General features: G+C 33.7%; 1 long non-coding RNA gene and 1 pseudogene across 2 annotated transcripts in view; one reads left to right on the top strand and one right to left on the bottom strand.

The window, feature by feature from the left end:
* LOC141571291 (uncharacterized) overlaps window positions 1–22,330 on the top strand; it is a 204,053-nt gene that overhangs the window by 724 nt on the left and 180,999 nt on the right. The window lies entirely within an intron of this gene.
* Window positions 10,233–10,737, bottom strand: LOC109453078 (translationally-controlled tumor protein-like; annotated as a pseudogene).

Here is a 22,330-nt window from a genome sequence, read left to right as displayed (position 1 = left end):
TTTAAAATTTTGCTGTGTCAAGATACATATTCTCTTGGATTTTCTGGAGTTTTTCATGTGTTCCTTGAGTTAAAAATAATCATGGTTCTCTGTTTTCAGCTAATGTTAACTTTTTTGGCTCCTACTAAATCTCTAACTGCATTCTTGAATTTGCAAGAAGCTTTCTCCACAATATGTACCATAAAATGGCCACCAGTGTGTAATTTTGTGTTCTTTAGAGATCAATATGGAAGGCTGATGGGTAAATGATGGGAGTTTGAAAGGGACATTTGGGAAAATATTATCTGAATATGCCATTGAAAATCCCTCAAAGTAACAACGTACGTTTTTCAAATTGCCAATTAAGGCTAAAGGGATTGTGAATCCTCAGTGGATAGAAAAATTTTGTACAGCTTGACTGATCTGTAGTTGTTTCTTTCGAAGAGTTAATGCATCTTTCCCATGATAATGTTCTAAATTATGCTGTGTAGGTGGAACTGGGTTAAGACTAAGAATCCCAACCATTTTGTCTACAAAATTTACATGCCCTTATGAAATAATACATTTTTTGAATAGAATTATTGTAATCTCCTGGCATAAAGCATGAGAAACTCGGAAAAGGTCAAAGATAAAAATGACTAAATTTTATTCCTCTCCCCCAATGAACTATAGTTAATATTTTGATGGATGTCCTTCTAGTTGTCATTCCCTTATCCTCTTCCTCCTCAGATACAGATGCTTCCAATTTATGTCATCATAAAATAATGGTCATTTTATCATCTTTCCCTATATAAGACTAATTCTTTTTCTTACCTATTACATCATCTGGAATTACCAAAAATTGTAAATGTAGAGAATAATAGCAGTAGTAATGGAAATAGTGGTATCTTAATCTTGTGTCTGACTTTATTGGAAATATTTCTGTCATAATCAAATGTGACATTAGCTATTGTCTCAGAATAATATTGTTTTGTATTTATTTTGTATAGATATGCCTTACTATATTAAATATTTATATACTTATTGATGATTAAGGTTTTATAAGTGGATACTGAATTTAATTGCATGTTTTGATTCCTATTAACATCCTCTTTTTTTTTTTTTACTTTATTTTTGATGTAATAGATTATATCAGCAGATTTTATCATATTCTATTACTGGAATTAACTATACTTGGCTATTGTGTGTGGTTATTCTCAGATAGTGGTGGATTTCCTGTATTCTTTAAGATTTACTCTATGTATAATTGAGATTGGCTTGTGTCGTATTTTAAATAACATATTTTTTTCAGAATCCTTTTCTGACAAGAACATTTTCCACAGTTAAAGTAGGTTAAGAAATGGTCACAGATTAATATTACCCATTATCATTTAGATACTCTGATTAAATCCTTTAGTCAGAAACTTGTTTTACATATGTAAACTTAGTATTTCCGAATTATGTTTAACTAGAAACTGCCAATTTCCCCAAGAAATATGTAACATAATCCCAGATGACTAGAATTCTGTAGAACTCACCTTGGGGAACATTGGTTTGCTCTTTTTCTTGTTGGGGATACCTTGAATGATTCTAAGTCCTTTAAGAAAAAAAATGGAATAGTTTCATCTATTTCTATGTGCCTGACTGATTTAAAAAGCACTGTAATTATTGACTCATTTAACTTGCTGCTAAATATATGTTAAGAATGCAGTTTTCCGTTGAAGGAACTTTTTTGAGAACATTGCAGGCACTTCCCTGGTTATAGCTCTAATTCAGTTTTCTCGTCTTTCCTGAATAACTTCTGATTTGTATATTTCTCCAAAAGTAATTTTTCTTTGGGAAAAATTTACTAATACAAAGCTCTATTAGTATTCATCTATAATTAAGAAGAAAACCTCTGTAATGATATCTTTTTTCAAAGGCCTACTACAATGTTTGTCATTTATTATCTCTTAATCTTGTTAGGTGTTTATCAATTTTATTAGTCTTTCTGATGAACCAGCTCTCTTGATTCTACTTTTTCAATTCTATTGTCATTCTGCTCTATAATTTATTAATTTTTGTCTTTAATTATTTCAAGATGTTTTGTTCTTTCCTACGTTTAGTTGAATTTCCTGAATTTAGTTGAATCTGATTGTATTTTGATTGTCTTCCTTATCCTTACTCTTTTAGGGACTTTGTTATCAATAGTCCTATGTCCTGGTGATTTCAAGTTTATAAGGAAATGGATAATAATAACAAAAAAGGTTGAATAGCCCACCTTAGATCATTCTAATTACTGTAGCAGCTTCTTAAAATTCTTCTGCGGCACAATTACTTATAAAAATGTGAAACTTTCATATCTATTCCTCTATTTTTTGTTCTCATTTGTTTCACAAGTGCTTGGCATATTGTTTTCAAAGATGGCTACAATGTAGTCCCTTAGTAATGTGACTTTATCATTCTTTTTATTTTTTTTGGAGACACGAAGTTTCTCCTCCCCTTGATCTGTGCTGGTGTTGTAATCTGCTATGACCAATGGAATGAAACAGATGTGATATTGTGTAACTTCTGGCCCTAAGTCTTAAGACATCTTGAGACTTCCATTTTCACCCTTGGAAAGATGCTTAGCCTATAGACTACCAAATGATAAAAATAAACTAAGACTACCAAGTACAGAGACAGGTTATGTGGGGAACAACGGCCAGCATCACATTCCCAGATATGTTAGTGTGCTATCTTGGACCTTGCAGCCCCAGTCAAGCCACTTCAACCAGTGTTGTATGGAGCAAGAGCCAAGCTGTCTCCTATTAATCATACTTGAATTCCTGACCCACAGAATGGTGAGCAATAAAATGACTGTTGTTTTCAACCACTAAGATTTGGAGTGGATGGACCTTAAGGGCATGATGCTAAGTGAAATAAGTGCAGCATTAGATACTGGAACTATCTTTTTTTCTTCTTGACATTATGCTCTCTTTCAGAGCAGGAACATTTTTTGGTGTCTCCCCACAGAGCAATGTACTGACTGCACAATAACTGTAACTGAGTAAATTGATTCTATTTCGTATACCCGGGGAAAATTTCTCAAGGTTAGGTTGACAGAGTTCAGTGACTATTAGTGTGTTTTGGAAAAGCACAGCCAGATAGTATACAAATGAAAATGTGACTACTATACAACTCCATATTTTCTCTAAGAAAAATACCACAAATTAAGGAAACAAATATTAAATGACAGCTGTAGTAAAATGTGATACAATATACTAAACACAATCTGTGGTCTTTTATCATGAGGACAAAAATAAAAGCTAACCTCTGAGTAAAGTATAATATTTCAAAGCAGATGTGTACATCATTAAAGGTTTTACTGTTTTGAGTTCTCCCTCCCTCCGTCCCTCCCTTCCTTCTTCCTTCCCTTCTTCCTTCCTTCCTTCCTTCCTTCCTTCCTTCCTTCCTTCCTTCCTTCCTTCCTTCCTTCCTTCCTTCCTTCCTTCCTTCTTTCCTTATAGTGGATGGGATAACATATATAAGAGAAGAAAAATCCAAAGTGCCAAAATGGATTTTTTGCCATGTTCTTTCAAGTAACTAAATTCAATGTTTTGATTGGTTGAAAATCACTTCCTATCTTACTGTCACCTCTGACAGCTACACATGGGAAGTTGTGTCTTTACTTATCTATTTTTATTTCTTCCATTAGTGTCTAAATAACAGCTGCTTGTACTGAATTACGGGAGGGATTGTCTCTCCTTCTTTCAAAAGAAAGTCATTCATTAGGGCGCCTTACCTTTACTAAGAGACATGTTCTCAGCTTCATGATGGCTGGCAGCCAGAGAAGCAATTTCCTTTCCTTTAAAAGGGGTTGGAAAGCATCTGATTATATCGGGAAGAGGTATTTCAGTTTTCAAGGTGAAAGAACACTTGCTTCTTTTATAGATAATGAAAGAAATAAGATACATTAGTGAAAGGCAGAGGATATACCAATTAAAAATATCCAGGAAGGGCGGGATGTAGTCTCTCCACATGTTATCTCAATGTAAATTAGCAGAGCCGGTAACAATACCAGTTTTTCCCTTTATGACTTAAATAGCTCAGCTTTTAAAGCAGGTTTCCTTGAACATATTTTCTATAACAGAACAACCGATAGGAAAATATTTACTAATTATGAAATCTTAAATTTTGTTTCCCTGTGTCATTAAATGCCTGGAACAGGAGTTACAACTCTGGGAAAAAAAACACAAAAAAAACCACAAAAAAAAAACCCACCTTTCTATCTAACTCATTTTACCCGGACCTTTAGAATTTTGTTTAAGAGAAAGAAAGCATGGAGATTCCTGGAATTAACAGATACAAGAATAATAGCTATTGAAATTATCTTCATTATTGTGACTTTCAGATAAAATAACATAAATGAAAAAATACCCAGTCCCCACAGGATATTTCAATTGATATTTGTTGTCTACCTTTTTCCACATATCCTCTAAACCAATAGTGTTCAATAGAAATATAATGTGAACCACAAATATGAGGCACCTATGTAATTTTAAATTTTCTTGTAGACACATTAAAAAAAGCAAAAGGAAACCTGCAACACTAGTTTTAATAATATATTTCATTTAACATGATATAGCCAAATGATATAATTTTACTATGTAACCAATATATACATTATTAATGAGATATTTTATATTCTTTAAAAAAAAATACTGGGTCTTCAAGATCTGTTATGTACAAATTTTACATACAGCACATCTCAATTTAGATTAGTTGCCTTCCAAGTGCTCAATAACTACATATGTCTCAGGGCCACCATACCAGAGGCACAGCTTTATGTTTTCTTTATTCAATTTCTATGTTTATTTCTTCCTCATGTTTGCTTCTAGGACCATGTCTGTAACTTCTGGTGTATGTGGTAAAGTTCTTCTGTGTCTACACTGGGGGAGACACATGAATTCCCCTCTTCCTGCCTGTGCCGTTTTTGTGTGCCATTTTTATAAATTTCCTTCCCTCTTTATTACCGCTTTATGAGCCAGCTATCTAGCATTTACTTAGGAATGCACCAGCTTTCTATGTTCAGATCATTCACACACCTACTCTGTTTATTTCTAATGTCCATCCCCACCTACTTCTCTGAGGAAGCTAGTTGACATTTTGCAAATCAAAATCTTTGAGGCTCAGTTTGATTTGTAGAACAAAGGGTGTTAATTAGATAATTTCAAAGGTCTTCTATACGTTTCCTATTCTGACTCTAGGGCTCTTCATGTTAATGGTGCAGACTCAGCGTTGTGAAGGTGGCTGCTCACTCACTCAATGTCCAGGTTCCCCATCACAGTGGGTCATTTCTGTAAGCACGGAATATCCTAAGCAAAGACGCTCTTTTACATAATGTATTGCATCAATTCTTCCTTCATCATGTATCACCTATATCTAGACCCTAATCATCTCTCCAGATATTTTATAGGTGTTATTCCATTCCTCATGATGTCTCTCTCTAGTGTTGGTTTAAGTTTATTTGATTTATCACATGTGTAACTTTGACTATATATTTATGGGGATAAACCAACAGGAGAGGCCCTAAGTTTCTATACGTGAGAGAATATGAACTAGACATTGAGGAATTAAGGTCCCAAATTCAAGACTGAAATTTAATATCAGTCTAAATGTGAGCAGTAAAAGTTGGTCTGATCTAGAAAACTTCAAAGAAGCTAGAATGCAGGAATATATTAGTTAAGAATTTAATATATCTTATTTTTACCATCAAATGGATTCTGTACCTCTATGGTGCAAATTATGAAACTCTCTGATAACGAAGTAGTTTAAATGCCATAAAATTTGAATTTTATAAATCATACAATATATGATTTAAGACCAGTATGTGAAATTTATATAGCCATCTGTGATCATGGGATATTTTAAAAATATGCCATATAATGCCAGCACAGCCAGGCCCCATGAAGAAATGGAATATCATTTACCCTGTCCAGTATATGGTATATAGCAGCCCTTTCAGGACCGATGACATTACTTATTATCCAGCAGCATATCATCAGCTTGCCATTCCCAGAAGGTCCTTCTCTTCTAGCTATTTCACAGTGCTCATGGTTCAGTGCTCTCTACTGCCTCCCTTGTTACTACTATCACTGTATCTGCTTCTGTTAATTTGGTCTTATTGAAAACATCCAGAGATAGTTGGTCTATATATTACACATTCAATATAGAACAACTTTCCTGCTTAGTGTTCTCCAGACTGAAGTGTAAGGAGACAGCTTCCTTTATGTCTAACCTAGAAATGGCTTATCATTTATCCATTCAATTATTATAGGGTTTTACTGTCACATAACTTGAAGCATAGTAACTTCCATGCAAAGAACTGTCTAGAGCTGCTTTTCCTATGCTTTGGGTACGTAGCAGATACTTGGGGCTTTATGAGTTTCCTAGGGCAAGCACCTACTGTCCTCGAGGAACTCTTTGAAACACTGGTACTATAAAACAAATAGTACATAGGAGCTAAAGGAGCTCATAGTCTGTCCTAAAGTTGCTCGCAGTCCAATGTAGAAATGCAGATTATTGTTTGTTTGTTTATTTATTTATTTGCTAAAAATGTGGTTATGCAGAGAGATAAGTGGAGGTGCAATGAAGCAGTGGTTAAATTTGGTTGGAGTGTCCAAGAAGGCTTCATAGGAAAGTTGATTTTGAAAAAGTGTCTTAATTGTAGATGTTTCCAGTTAAGTGTGGAGATAGGGAAGGAAAGGGGAATGTAATTCTAGAACGATGATGTAATTTGAATGAAAGTACAGACGTGTAATACAGAAACAGGAAGAAATGTCTTATGTTAAAGTGTATAATGCAAGGATGGTAAAGCAAGAGATAAGTGGGGTACGTACCTGGGGGCCTGATCAATGAAGGCCATGTGTGATGGGTTTGGACTTTATCCTACAGTCAATGGCAAGCGATTGAAAGATTTCAAGCCATTGAGTAAAATGACAAGATTTGTATTTTAGGTTAGATAACCCTGATAGCAGTATAGAAGATGAATTAAAGATGCAAGAGACCTGAGGAATAATACTTAGAGTGGGGTTATTACCTCCGTGTGTGAAAGTGCTGATGAGATAAGGCTTTGAAAAAGAAAGCAATAGATAGAAAAAAGGGATCAAACAAGGAAAAAGAGAAGGATTAACAATATACAAGTGTAGGTGACTGATGTGGGGCTAAGGATAAAAGAGGAGACTAGAATCATTCCCAAGTTTTGTCTTCTATTTTTATGTGAATCATGGAGATTTTGAACCACGATTCAAAGGTAACCCAGAAGGAAAAAGAGATTTGGGAAAATTCTATATACAATACTTGTCATTTCAAGAGCTGCAACCAAGGAGGCATGGTAGCTGTTGGGGCACCTATTTTAGCTAAAGTTATAAAGAAGAATGTCGGAGAATGTCTAGAGAGAAGAAGAGAAGACCCAACCAAAGCTGTCTCCATATGTAGAAATCTCCAAAAGTAGGAGTCTCAATACTGTTTTCCATATGTGGAATCTGAAAACAAAACAAACAAAAGAAAACAAAAACTGACACATAGAAACAGAGACCAAAGTGACGGTTACCAGAAGGGATGGATTGAGGATGAATGAAAAAGGTGAAAGGGAATATGGTCAATAATATTGTGATGAGTTTGCATGGTGACAGATGATTACTATAATTTGTGGGGTGATCACATTGTAAGGTATAAAAATGTCGAATCACTATATTATAGATCTGAATGTAATATAATTAATATAGTATTGTATACCTACTATATTTAAAATAAGACAAAGTTGTAGAGACTCCAAACTTTAAGAAGTCAGCAAGCAGAAGAGACTGAGGAATATTTAGAGTGGTTGGTGGAGAACCAAGAGACAGTAGGAAAGAGTTTAACCGTGACAAGGAGTGTACATAGGTCAAATGAAATAAGGACTAAAACAACCCATTACAAAATAGTGACATTTACTGGAACATTTATAGGGCAATGGGAAGGATAGAAACTTGTTTCAAGTCATTTGAAAAAGTAAATGTGAGACAGTGGAGACAGCGATTTCAGCTCATTCTTTTGGAGACACTTTAAAGGGGAAAGGTTAGCATAACGTACAGTAGGAATCAATGGAGATCATGAGACAGGTTCTGCTTTTCTTGATTACTCAATTAATCTATAAATGGGGGGAGCCGTACTTAGCATATTTATAGCCCATAAATTAGGAACTGAAACCAGGAGGGAAAAATTATGCAGAAGAAAGATATAACTGTTGGACCAATTCATATCAAGAGTAAAACTTGGAGAAAAAAAAGAGTAAAAATTAGCTTTGAGGAGGAGAAAATCAGAACAACTTCCTTTAAAATTAATGACAGGTGATATTAATTGCAAACTCTTTCTAAAAAGGCAAAATGATCAATGCAAACTCTTTCTAAAAATCTGAGCCTCTTTAAGGTAGCAGTTTCTGAGACCATAACATGAGATGATATGTGCAAAAATGCTCAACATATGATGTGATTAGTGCTGATTAATCTATCTGCTTCAAACCTTACAATTTTCTCTTTTCAATACTTGTGTCTTGTAATTTTTTCCCCCAACTTATTTTTGGCACCAGAAAATTCCCTCTGAAAAAAAACCATTAGCATAGATTCTCATTTCCATTACTACCAGTGCCTGTTACTTCAACAAGTTTAACCTTTAATGGTCACAGATCTGGTTAATTTTAAGTTGGAGCTTCTTTCTTTAAGCCCAGAACTTGCTCCCAGGTTGTTCCAACATGCCATATAATTTCTTTAAAAAACTCAAAGCTTAACATCCAATAAAATTATTTCCTAAAATTACTTTAAAAATAAATAAATATAGTAATAAGTAGGGAAGTAAAATAAATAAATGTATAATTTTCATAAAAATTGTATTCCAATATTTGTATAAGGATTTTTTTTTTTATGTAAAGCATCTATTCTCCTCTCCTTTTTTCTACCTCTCCCAATCAATTTCAAATCTTTTATCTATTTCTTTGGTATTTACCTATAATTAATGAAAAATAGTCTTAACTACTTTAATAATATAGGTATACTTTTCCAGTTTTAGACATTATGTATTCACTTACTACAGTGAAAGATAAATTATAGCCCCAATCTTCTGCACTTTATTATCCCCTTTTTCCAATATGTTTATTTTTGTTTGTTTGATCAATAATCAGTTTTTACATTATTGTGAGTATATAAATATTTTTCACAGCTAACCCATATGTTATTAAGTTTATATTAGGCATTTCTTATGAATTCTATCTGCTTAAAGATGTCCTTCTTGGAGAGCTTTCTCCTACTGATCTCCTCTGGAATTACTGTTTCTTGGTCCTTTGTATAACTATTTTGTTTTGGTGGGGGGATCTTCCTTCCCAATCACCCTAGGAATTCCCATTGTATTTCACCTGCATTGAATCTCCTGTGTGTCAGTTCATGTTTTTATTTTTCTTGGTTTACACTCTCATTTTAGTGACATGTCTTCTATTAATTTCTTGAGAAAAAGCTCATGGTAGATCAAGTTTGTGGTACTTTATAAATATGAAATGTCTTTATTCTACTCTCACACTTTATTCTATTTGGCTGCTATAAAAATATAAGCTAGCAATAATATTAATTCATAGTTGTGAAGTCATCCTTTGATTTGTGTATTTGTTCGTTTGTTTAGTGTTGTTGCTGACAAGTTTGATGCTATTCTGTTTTTTTTTTTTTCTCTCTGGAAATTGTATCCCTGTGTTCTATATTTTAAAGTGATATGCACTGGTATGGGTCTTTCCCCCAACTGTGTGAGATATTTCATGGACTTTTCACTCTGAACTTCAGTTTTGAAACATTTTGAATTATTTCCTTGAGAATCTCCCTGCCATAATTTCTTGTGTTTTCTTTTTCTGATTGTTCTATTATTCGGATAATGAAACTCTTAGATGGGCATTCTATTTATCTCTTCCTATTTAATTTTCTACATGTAAACTTTTTATTCTAATTTTTTAGAGATTTCCTTAAGTTAAAATTCAGCATTTTGTAGTTGTTTTTCTTCTTCATTTCTGCTATCATATTTCTTTTCTTTTCTTATTCTTTTAAAGGAATATTATTTTTAGACAACATATGTGACATGTTTTTCTTAAAAACAATGCCTCTGCTGCAAATAAATCAAGGTCAAAATAAATGAAGAGCTCAACATTAACATCACTCCCATTTGTCCAGTCCTGGTGTGTGGATGAAAAGAAGCAGCCAGTTATGATGACAGGTGGTAAATCCAAATTGCCAAATTTGTTAACATTTTTCCATTTCGAAACTGTTCTTAAAGAAAGTAATACATTGGGTCACACCATCCTCATGGTAGTCCAGCAGAGCACCCGTCCCGCATAGATTCATGTTTTCACCAATAAAGAACTTGCAGTTTTTGAAATTGGCAAGGATGTGCTTGATTTGTTCTGCAGAAAGATTTTACTCTTTTTGGTCTCTGTTCTTCAAGTTTCCCTTTGACTGATTTCTTGTAATCCTTGAGGTACTTGAAGACTTCTTTTGTGAAGATGGTTTCCTGCAAATGATAGTTGATGATGATCTCAACAACAGTGATTATTGTGCTTTTGGTACCTTCATCCTTGGGTCCTTCAGAGGAGGCATTTCCACCAATGAGTGAGTGATCAATGTTACCCTCTGTCCTACTGACCATCCTCTCCTCCACCTGGAGGAATAGCCCATCTGCAATCTCCTGGATTTTGTAGATGTCAGAGAACATCTCATCATGGCTGATGAGGTCCTGGTAGATGATCATGACTGTGGCTGGAAGGAGACGTCATGGGTGCTGGCTTAGCAGGAACCCAGAGTCAAAAGGGAGCTTGATGCAGCCAGAGCAGCAGTGTGTGTGTGTGTGTGTGTGTGTGTGTGTGTGTGTGTGTTTGTGTGCGGGGGGTAGGTGGGTGAGGAGTGGATGGAAAAGCTCTGCTATCATATTTCTAAATTCCAAAAGCTTTCCTTTACTTTCTGGATATTTATTTATTTCCACTTTTCTTTTGCATTCACAACTTGGCTAACTGTTTGGCACGGGTGCCTAGCTTTCGATGTGCCTTCCTCACTGAGCTTATTCACTTGTAGTTTTTTTCTTTAATATTTAAAAAAAGTATATATATATATATATATATATATATATATATATATATATATTTAATATTATGGTTTTTTTGTGGAAGCTAAATTTTCTGTCTCTGGTAGACAATGTTAAACACACACACACACACACACATAAGTTTTCTTCTGCTTCCATCACTCTATTTTATTCAAATTTGTTATTTTTGTTTGTTTGGTCTGTGTACTTCATGCTAGAGGCTTTCTTCAAATATCTGGGGATCCTTGGCTGCCCATAAATTTTTAAGAATGAGTCACCAAACACTTGATTAGAAACTGATGGGCTTGTCAACTGGTGAACCTCCACCAGTTGACAACTAAATCCATTTAGTTATTTTAATAGAGCATCATGAGGAAACAGAGGTGCTGGCTTAGCACCTGTTGGTTTTGCTATACAATTTAGATAACTTGAACTATGTAATTTTTGATACAACCTCTTAAGATATAGCATTACTTAACACTGATCTAAGCATGAAAGTCACAACTTCTAATATGTTATAAAATGCAAAAGATTAAAAAAACACAGAAGTTTCTAAAGGTGATAAAATTGAATCATGAATCCTTTTGATAACAAATAAGCTACATCTATTTTAATGTGTCTCACACATCTCTGAACAACCATGAAGGGATTACAGTATTCTCAGTAGATCAATTCCATACTTCTTCTTATTAATCATTCTAACTTTTATAATGCTGGAAGTGCCAAAATATCTCCTCATTGCAGCTGCATATTCACGGTCCAAAACATTCTTTCCAGTATGACTTGATTATCCTCATCAAATTTGTAATAACCTTCATATGTGAGGTGAGAGAGTGAAAAAATCAATCTTGCCACGAGTAAGAGTGGATTTGGAGTTCTAATGTGAATTCAGATTAGAAACAGTGCACAAGTTGTGAGAAGAGGTAGTTGGAGTGCATTGCTCATTCTGTACCAGAAACAATGACAAAAATGAAAAAAAAAGTTAAGTAGAGTAAAAATCTTTGGAAACTCCTAATTTTTAAGAACTTGGTCAAATATTGAATAATTTCAAAGAATAAATAAATGTTGGATCAAAGAAGTAGACATAATAGTAAATGTTAAAAATCAAGGCAAAGAAGATGAAAATGTCTGTATATAGTGATATCAGTATGGCTTCAAGCCTATACGCTAGTAGAAAAGAATAAATAACATATAAATTAGGATGAAGAACTGCCGCCATTTCTGTCAGATGCAATTTTGAGGTTTGAGGAATTTCTATAAGAGTTAAATTAGTCCACGTCAGTGAGTGGTTTTTATAGGAGACCTCTATATGGCAAAAGAAATTGAAGAAGGTAACAGAGTTCCCCTGAGGGCTAACTGCCCTTATTCAAGTTAATGAGATATGTGCCTGAATAAAGCCTTAGTCAGACATTTAAAAAAAAAAAAAGAGGTTAGAAAAAAAAAGGACCATTTTTCCAAATGGCCTTCTTCCTAATGAGCACTTCAGATTACATTAATTAAGAAAAGAACAAAATTACATGAATTCTTTTTTACCAGAAAAGTTTATATATTTTTATGCCACTTGTCTTTCTGTAAAGAAAAATATTCTTATTATTACTATTGCATAAAACAAAACTGAAAACACAGCAAAAAGATTGGTGGAAGGAGAGGAAGGGTGTTGAGATGTTCTGAAATTGTCAGAACAAAAATGGAGAGTAGTCATGTTTCTTTTCTCTTGATTCTGTTTCTAAATATGCACTTTCAAACTAGCACAGAAAGATAATTATTAAATGTTTAATGGCATGTAATTCCATTAGAGAAAGAAAATGAAAGCTATATTTACAAGTTATATCCAACTCTGAATTTTAAAGCCAACACAGAAAGCAAAGTAAACAAATTAAGAATAGAAAATAAAAGCTAAGGAAACAGTGCAATGCAGAACCAATTCTAAGGGGAAAAAATCTATACCAATTAAAAAATTAGTGGGCCTATTTTATTGTGTTGATGTATGAACTCAACTTCAAAAGATATCAAATGCACTTTTAGTAATTTGTCAAAATTGGTCCAATTGTTCAATTCCATTTAACCTAAGAAGGTGAAAATTGCATAATGTTGACCAGGGCTTAAACAGTTTACTACTTACGTCAGTTATATAGCTATCATTCATTCATTGACCTTATGAGCATTTACTGAGTGTTTATTATCAGCTGGGTATCACCACATTGAAGAGGAAAAACACATGGTTTTTATTCTTCAGAAGCTTGGCGGTTGGAGAAGGCACATATAAGAACATATATAACAATGGAACTAGCTGCTATGTGATAAGTTTTTAGAGAGGTGAAATGTTAAGTGTTGTGGTGAGGAGAGTGAAGAAAGATTTCAGAAGAAGTCATGCTTGATTTCTATCTAAGTATGACTGAGTTCTCAACACTAAATCACTTGAAGAATTATTTCAGGTAGAAGAAAATGTGCAACAGTGAAGATCATGAATGGGCATGGATTGTTTTGGAAACTACAGCGTAAGCTTGGCAGAATTTAAGGAAGTGGTAGGAGATGAGCTAAAAGAAAGGGGTGTATAGGGTCTTATGCATGCTACACCAAGGAATTTGTACTTTAGTATTTAGATATTGGGGCGTCAAAGATTTTAAGTGGGAGACAGACATGATTGGATTTGCCTTTGGAAAGATCTCTGGTAGCACCTTGAAGGGTGAACTGGAAAAGATCTGGAAAAGATGGAGTAGTTAGGCAGAGAGCACAGTAAGTAGCAATTGTAATATGAGAGAAAAGAATAGCTTTGGGAAATATTTAATAGTCAGAACTATCAGGTCTTTATCACTAATTAGATTCAATGGAAAGGATTACCTGGCTTCTAATTTGGCCAAATAGTGAATGGTGTTTCTATTACTCAGGTAAGGAGAGGAAAAGCAGAGGAAAGGTAATGAATTGGGTTTGAGTAAATTGGATACTTTAACAATGGAGAGTAAAATAATGTACTTCAATACAAATACAAACAGAGATTTGGGAGATAATAGTTTATCCTCTAAAATGAATCAGCCTTTTAAAAAAGAAAATCCTGGAAACGTATTACTAATACCAATTGATTTCCACATATCCGTACATCTATATTTCCCATTCCTGGAATCAGGTATTATTTAAACTTACTTCCTCTGGAACATTGCCTTGGCAAATAGCCTGAAGAAGTATATAGACTTAGGAAAGTCTTTGCAGATGGAAATTCTGCTTTCCCCATCTTATTAACATTAATGTCCTTCCGTTTTCTTGACCATGAAGAGGAAGAATTCAATTAGAGGACATTTTTAGATTTGAGATTTGCCTTATAATAACTGGATTTATTTAGTTATTATAGGCCCTACAGATGTGCCTGAAAACCACCTTATATTTCCCAACACAATATTGTTGATCTCTGTTTTGTTTTTTTTTTCCTTTTTGGACCAGGGACGAGACAAATGGTGACCAGACGGTCCCGTCTAGAGAAGCATAATTGCCAACTCTGATTTAAGCTGGAAAACTCCTCAAAGGAAAATGGGAATTTAGCTTCAAGATAGTAGTTTCCATGTGTGAGTGGGTTTTAAATTCTCCAATGGGAACAAAAAAGGAATAACAGGGAAAAAAAAATCATTTACAGGATTAAGACGATACGTTTATTTTTAGGGAATCTATTTAAAACAGCTATTTCTTGCTTGTATATACTTGTACTAGTAGAAGTAATTAACCTTTTTTTTTTTTTCAGAACTTAGTGTTTCCCATCAATACTTTAGAAGGGGTTAACTGAGCTGACAGATTTGATTACTCAAAGTGGTCAGTTTCATTTTTTATTTTGCTTTGACATAAGACTTGGCACAAGTCTATTACAAGCTATGCTCATTTATTGCTTCACTTCTAAGTTATAAATCTGGTTTACATCTATGGAAAATGTAGTGCAGAACTGAAGACATGTCCAATTATCTGGGCAATTTGTTTTATGAACTTATACCAAATTAAATAGAAAGCATCACCAGTATTTGTTCTTCCTCTGTGGGCTGCAAATCAGTTAGAAAAAAAAAAAAATCTTCTTGAACAGGGGCATTGAAAGTTCTGGCTTTTCAGACTGTTTCCTGAATGTGTTCTGATTAAAACAGGATCTGAAAGTCTGATTGATAGTCTCTATTTCCTTTCTTAATGTCACAAATACATTCAGAATGTTGACTCCTATGAAAGGTAGAATTGCTGAGCTGGATTGCATTGCCTTCAGCAGTTCTTCATATTAGAGGAAATGATTTGACTAAGCATTTAAATCATGGATATGCAAGGCTGGTTTTCTCAGGAAATAGTTATTGAAAGGGATTTTGTGAGTCTCTCACCTATAAAAATGAAATAAAATTCAGTCTAGGATGGGCAATCAAGACATAACATTATATGTATACACTTTTGAACTTTTATGAATAGAGTGACTCATCTGATCAAGCATAATATGTAAAGGTGAATTGCTAATCATTTATATATAATCACTTTTTTTTAATCAAAGGACAAAAATATCAGTAGGGAAAATATTTTTATTTAAAAAAATTTTTCAATTATAGTTGACAAAGTTATTTTATATGTTTCAGGTGTACAGTGCGATTAGATATTTATATAATTTATGAAGTGATCCCTCCAATCAGTCTAGGACCCACCTGGCACTATACATGGTTATTACCATATCATTGACTATATTCCCTATACTGTTCTTTACATCTCTGTGACTATTTTGTAACTACCAATTTGTATTTCTTAATCCTTCACATTTTTCACCCAGCCACCCCTAACCCCCCTCTCATCTGGTGGGTAACAAGATGGGGAACAAACATCAGTTTGTTCTCTGTATCTATGAGTCCGTTTCTGGTTTTTTAGTTTGTTTATTCTGTTCATTAGATTCCACATACAAGTGAGATCATATGGTATTTGTCTTTCTGTCTGACGTATTTCACGTAACATAATACCCTCTAGGTCCATCTACGTTGTTGCAAATGGGAAGATTTCTTTCTTTTCTTAATGGCTTAGTATTTTATTATCTATCTATCTATCATCTATCTATCTATCTATCTATCTATCTATCTATCTATCTATCTATCTATCTATCTATATCACTTCTTTATCTAATCATCTATTGACGGGCATTTGGGTTCCTTCCATATCCCTGCTTCTGTAAATAGCACTGCAGTGAACACAGGGATGCATATATCTTTTTGAATTCATGTTTTGGATTCCTTTCGATAAATACCCAGAAGTGGAATTGCTGGCTCATAAGGTGTTCTATTTTTAATTTTTTGAGGAACCTCTAAATTATTTTCCATAGTGGCTGCACCAATTTGCGATCCCACCAGCAGTGTATGAGGGTTTCCTTTTCGCCACATCCTCACCAGCACTTGTTTGTTGATTTATTAATGATAGCCATTCTAACAGGTATTTTAATTTGCATTTCTCTAATGATTAATGATACTCAGCATCTTTTCATATATCTGTTGACCATCTGTATGTTCTCTTTGGAGAAATGTCTATTCAGGTCCTCTGCCCATTTTGTAATTGGATTGTTTATTCTTTTGGTGTTGAGTTGTATGAGTTCTTTATAAATTTTGGATATTAAGCTTTTATCAGATGTATCTTTAGTGAGTATATTCTCCCATTTGGCAGGATGTCTTTTCATTTTGTTGATGGTTTCCTTTGCTGTGCAAAACCTTTTTAATTTAATGTAGTCCCATTTGTTTATTTTTTCTTTTGTTTCCCTTGCCCGAGGAGATAGATCAGAAAAAATAATACTAAGGGCAATGTTGGAGAGTTTATTGCCTATGTTTTCTTCTAGTTTTATGGTTTTGGGCCTTACATTTAAGTGTTTAATCCATTTTGAGTTTGTTCTTGTGTATGGAGTAAAATGGTGATTCAGTTTCTTTTTTCTTTTCTTTTTTTTTTTTTTTTTGCATGCATCTGTACTGTTTTTAGGAAGAAATATTTTAAAGTTGAAAACTAATGGACACTTTACCTCACCCTTAAGACAACTTGCAAATATAAAATACTGTTAGGTTCAAATCTGCATTCACATATGGCAAATCAATCAGCACAAATAGAAGGATTTAGAAAATAGTGTTTTGTGATAAAGGCATGATTTAATTGCCTAGTAAAAATAATTTATCTTTGTAGATGAGGATTTTTTACCCCTAGAGGTTGGTCAACACTTTTTTCTTTTGAATTATATATATGAATTTAAAACTATTTCTCAGAAAAGCTACTGTGGAGGCCTTAAATGGAATCTCCTTATTTCTATACACATTTTCTGATCTGTTTTTCTTCCCGTTGTTAAAATTAGGTGGATACTGTATTGAAACTTATCCTCATTGTTTTTTATTTTCTCCAAAAAATAAAACTATTCACATAATAGCTTATTTTTATCCAGTTACTATACTAATTTGCTTTAAATGTGACAGTTTTCCTCATGTTTCAATGCATTGTTTTGACAGAGTTACTCATCAAGATTTTACTTATAAAAGAAAATAATTCACCTTCACATTTTAAAGTTAACTCATTTTAGTCTTTCTTTTTATTTCATAGTCCTATGTACATTACAATGACAGACTATAACTGACAAGATAATAGATTAAACTTTATAAGTTGATCTAATTTAAGAGGGTTCATTGGATACTAAAAAGTAAACTAAAAGAAAATTAGAAAAAAAAGTTAGAAGAATGTCAAAACCCCCACAAAAGATGGACAGTATGATTTATTTTAAAAAGCTAATATTTTTTATGCTTAATCATTAACAAGCTAAATTATATACAGTTTAATCCTGTTCTTTCCTCATGGCATGTATGACTGGGATTGGTATGTCACTCACTGACTTATGAATAATATTACTTTACTTTAGTCTTCACTCTACCTCTTTCCTTGTTTGCATATTCCCCTTGAAGAATGAGTTTTATTTATTTCACTTATGTCCTTCCCTATACTTTGTCTTTTCTATTTTTTGTTTCAATTATCTATCTATCTATCATCTATCTATCTATCTATCTATCTATCTATCTATCTATCTATCTATCTATCTACATATTTATCATCTATCATCTATTTTCTTTCCTGCTTCTCTCTCAAGTATTTCAATAATACCCTCTGACATGGTTCTGATGATGACTGTAAGGTTTTCTTTTGCACATTCTTTTCCATTTCCTCCCACCTCCTATTCCTCATAAAGTTTGACAAAGACGATTGAGAAGTTAAAACTCTTTGACCCTAAAGTTTAGTTTTTGGAAAGAACCTTTTGCTTGCCAGTGTTTACAGGTCCATTAAGCAAAGTTATCCAACAGTCTGCAGAGCGTGTGGTGGGCAGCAAGCACATAGGTCTTTACTCGGTATGTTTTGTCAGGTACCATCAACCAACAGCCCTTGAACTGGACTCTGTCTAAAGGATAGTGAAAGACAGATATGGAGAGGAAATTCCTGCCCCATTCTGAGTCCCCTTTTTTTTCTTGTTAGCGAGACCAGCTTGGGGTGGACTCTGGGGTAGGATGGAGTTTTCTTCTGATATAGAGTCAAAGGATTTCATGACTTTCTTCAAAAAGTTCACATGGGAGCCCATGGAGTAGAACTAAATAGCTTCCTATACCTCATTCAGGATAATTAAGAAAAATGATTGAAAGCATTATACATTTTGAGTGTGAGTTTTATGAACACAATATGAAATAATGCTTTTAATTCAATATTTAATTTGCTGATAACCCTTGTTTTATGGTGATGATTTTAGTTTTTGAATATTTTTGGATTATAGTGATCATGCTAAAATCCATGTTAATATGATAGAGAAACATAATAATCCTTTGCATAGATTTTTTAAAAAGCTTTTTCCAATATACATATAATTTTATTTAAAAATGTTGTGAAATGATTAGTACTAATTCTACAGAATGTATATAGAATTGTAACATGACTGTACTTTAACAATTATTCTTAAATGAGGTCATTATCACTTAAGTACATAGCTGTTGTGTTTCCCCTTCTTTGAAGCACTGTTCTAGGCAATGAATGGATAAAATCATTCTCATTCCTGAAGGTCAATTTAAATTTAATGGTGTGAACATCCCATTTACTTTACAGAAAACCACTACTTATTAGAAACATTTTGACAAAAATTACTTCTCACAAAGAAGTTAAATACCAGTGTTCAATGTTTTATTACAGTGCTGGGAACATGAAATAAATAACAATGGACATAAAACAGGACAGAAAGGCTGTTAAGCAGGCTGGACTTATTCACAGGAGAGACTGTTGAAATTCATGCTCAAGTTACTGAATACCAATGTATATAACATCTGAACATGTGGGTGCCACATTTAATTCTATAAAAAAATCTGCTTTTTAAGAAATATTAATTGGACAAATACCTGATACTTTCTGAAACATAGAACTTTTGTCAATCCAGTAGCCCTACCTTTTTAGCTAGAACCAGTACCTTACCCCATTTCATTGTCCTTGAGTTGCCACTTTACTACGCAATAGTTGATTAATTTCAAATCGGAAAAGTTATAGTACCCCATTTCCTTGGCCTCTGATTAATCTAGTTATGAGTACATGGTTAAGGTTGGCCAATGCATTCCTTCTGTAGTATTTTCTTGTTACCATGTGCATTTATAGTGGGTAAAGTTTTAATATATAAAAAGATCAACATTTGCAAATAGCCAGTTGCCATGCCTCATTGGCTAGAAGAGCAAGGTGAGTTACCTGGGGAGTAGGTAAGGAAAGGGACAATAGAAAGAAGGAGAACAAAAGAGAAAAAAATAAAAGAATAATGAAATGGACAGAAAGACACCCCCTCCCACACACACACACACACAGAGCAAGAGAGAGAGAGAGAGAGAGAGAGAGAGAGAGCTGTTAAGTAGACCCACAGGTCAACTTGGAAGAGAGATGGGTAGTCCTGATGGCATTCAAATTATTTGAATTCTTGGTTCTCTGCTTTGCCTATAGCTTGGTTGTTTTGTAAGATATCCCAATATCTTTCCAATAAAAAGTCCTCTTTATAATTTGTTCTTATTGAGTATCCATCATTGCTACCAAAATATTTCTAATAAATACAATTTATAATTTATTTTACAGGTCTCATTTAAAGAGAAGTCCATTCAAATAAAGACAGATTTGCAAATACAGCTATGTCCAAATCCAGAGATCTCCATAAACCTATTTAATAGCAGTTATGGTTACCTTTTAAAGAAAGCAAACAGCCAAAGTAAAACTGCTAAATTCTGTTGAGATACTTATAAGTCTTAGGCTTTGAGACAGTCTTTATTTAATGAGTTAGAAAGGCAGTTGATGAAATAAGTTTACATAAGAGATTTGATTATTCAGTTTGTCTCATGCAGACCTAATGATCCCAGTAATTCTGAATGGCTTTATAGAATCACCAAGTTGTGAAATGAATTTTGCCCATTTCCCTACATACATCCAGTTCATTATTGCCTATAAAATAAACTCTTAAAACCAACTCCGAAAATCTTTCATTCGATTGGTTGCCTCTTTATTTTGTTGATGGTTTCTTTTGCTGTGCAGAAGCTTTTTAGTTTGGTATAGTCCCATTCATTTATTTTTGCTCTTACTTCCCTTGCCTTTGAGGTCAAATTCATAAAATCCTCTTTGAACCCAAGGTCCATAAGTTTAGTATCTATGTTTTCTTCTATGCAGTTGATTGTTTCAGGTCTTATGTTTAGGTCTTTGATCTATTTTGAGTTAACTTTGCTACATGGTGACAGATAGCAGTTTAGTTTCATTCTTTTGCACATGGCATTCCAATTCTCCCAGCACCATTTGTTAAAGAGGCTGTCTTTCTTCAATTGTATATTTTTGGCTCCTTTGTTGAAAATTATCTGTCCATATTTTTTGTGGATTTATTTCTGAGTTCTTGATTCTATTCCATTGGTCTATGTGTTTTTCTGCCAATACCATGCTGTTTTGATTATTGTAGCCCTGTGGTACAAGCTGAAGTCAGGGAGTGTGATACCTCCTGCATTATTCTTTTTTCTTAGGATTGCTTTGGTTATTCAGGGTCTTTTGTGGGTCCACACAAATCTGATGATTTTTTGTTCTTCTATTTCCTTAAAAAATGCCATTGGGATTTTGGTGGGGATTGCTTTAAATCTGTATATTGCTTTGGGTAATATGGCCATTTTAACTATGTTGATTCTTCCAATTCATGAACACAAAATATCTTTCAATTTCTTTGTATCTTCTTCAATTTCTTTTACAAATGTTTTACAGTTTTCAGTGTATACGTCCTTCACATCCTTCCTAGGTATTTTTTTCTTTTTGCTGCAATTGCAAAAGGAATTGTTTTTATTTATTTATTTATTTATTTATTTATTTATTTATTTATTTATTATTTTTCTGAGATTTCTAATAAGAGGTAATATCCAAAATATATAAGGAACTCATACAACTCAACAACAACAACAACAAAACCCAATTAAAACATGAGCAGAGGACCTGATTTCTCCAAAGAGGACATGCAGATGGCCAACAGACATATGAAAAGATGCTCAACATCACTAATCATCACAGAAATGCGAATAAAAACTACAATGAGCTACTACCTCCCACCAATTAGAATGGCCATCATAACAAGACAGATAACAGGTGTTGGAGAGGTTGTGGAGAAAAAGGAACCCTCATACACTGTTGGTGGGACTACAGATTGGTGCAACCACTATGGAAGGCAGTGTGGAGGTTCCTCAAAAAATTAAGAATAGAATATGACCCAACAATCCCTTTCTAGGGTATATACCCAAAAAACTTGAAGACATTTATCTGCAAAGATATATGTGTTCCGACATTCAATGCAGCTTTATTTTTGGTGGCCGAGGCATGGAAACAACCAATGTGTCCTTCGATAGATGATTAGTTAAAGAAGATGTCATATATATACACAGTGCCATACTACTCTGCCATGAGAAAAGGTGAAATAGTGCCACTTGCAACAACATGTTGCATCTCGAGATTATTACGCTAGGCAAAATAAGTCAGACAGGAAAAGTCGAGAACCATATGACTTCACCTATATGTGGGATATAAAGCTGAAAGCAACAAAGGAACAAGACAAAAAATGAAGAAACAAAAACACAGATACAGACAATAATTTAGTCATTACTAGAGGGGAGGGTAAAAGGAGTACAGTAGAAGAGGGTAAAGGGAGTCAAATATATGGTGAAGAAAGGAAAACTGAGTCTGGGTGGTGAACACACAATGTGATATATAGATGATTTATTACAGAATT

This window comes from Rhinolophus sinicus, chromosome 16 (genome assembly GCF_057876585.1).
Source record: "Rhinolophus sinicus isolate RSI-liver-muscle chromosome 16, RSI-T2T, whole genome shotgun sequence".
Lineage (NCBI taxonomy): Eukaryota > Metazoa > Chordata > Mammalia > Chiroptera > Rhinolophidae > Rhinolophus > Rhinolophus sinicus.
Note: the sequence above shows the minus strand (reverse complement) of the source record. Positions and strands in the feature narration are given on the sequence as shown.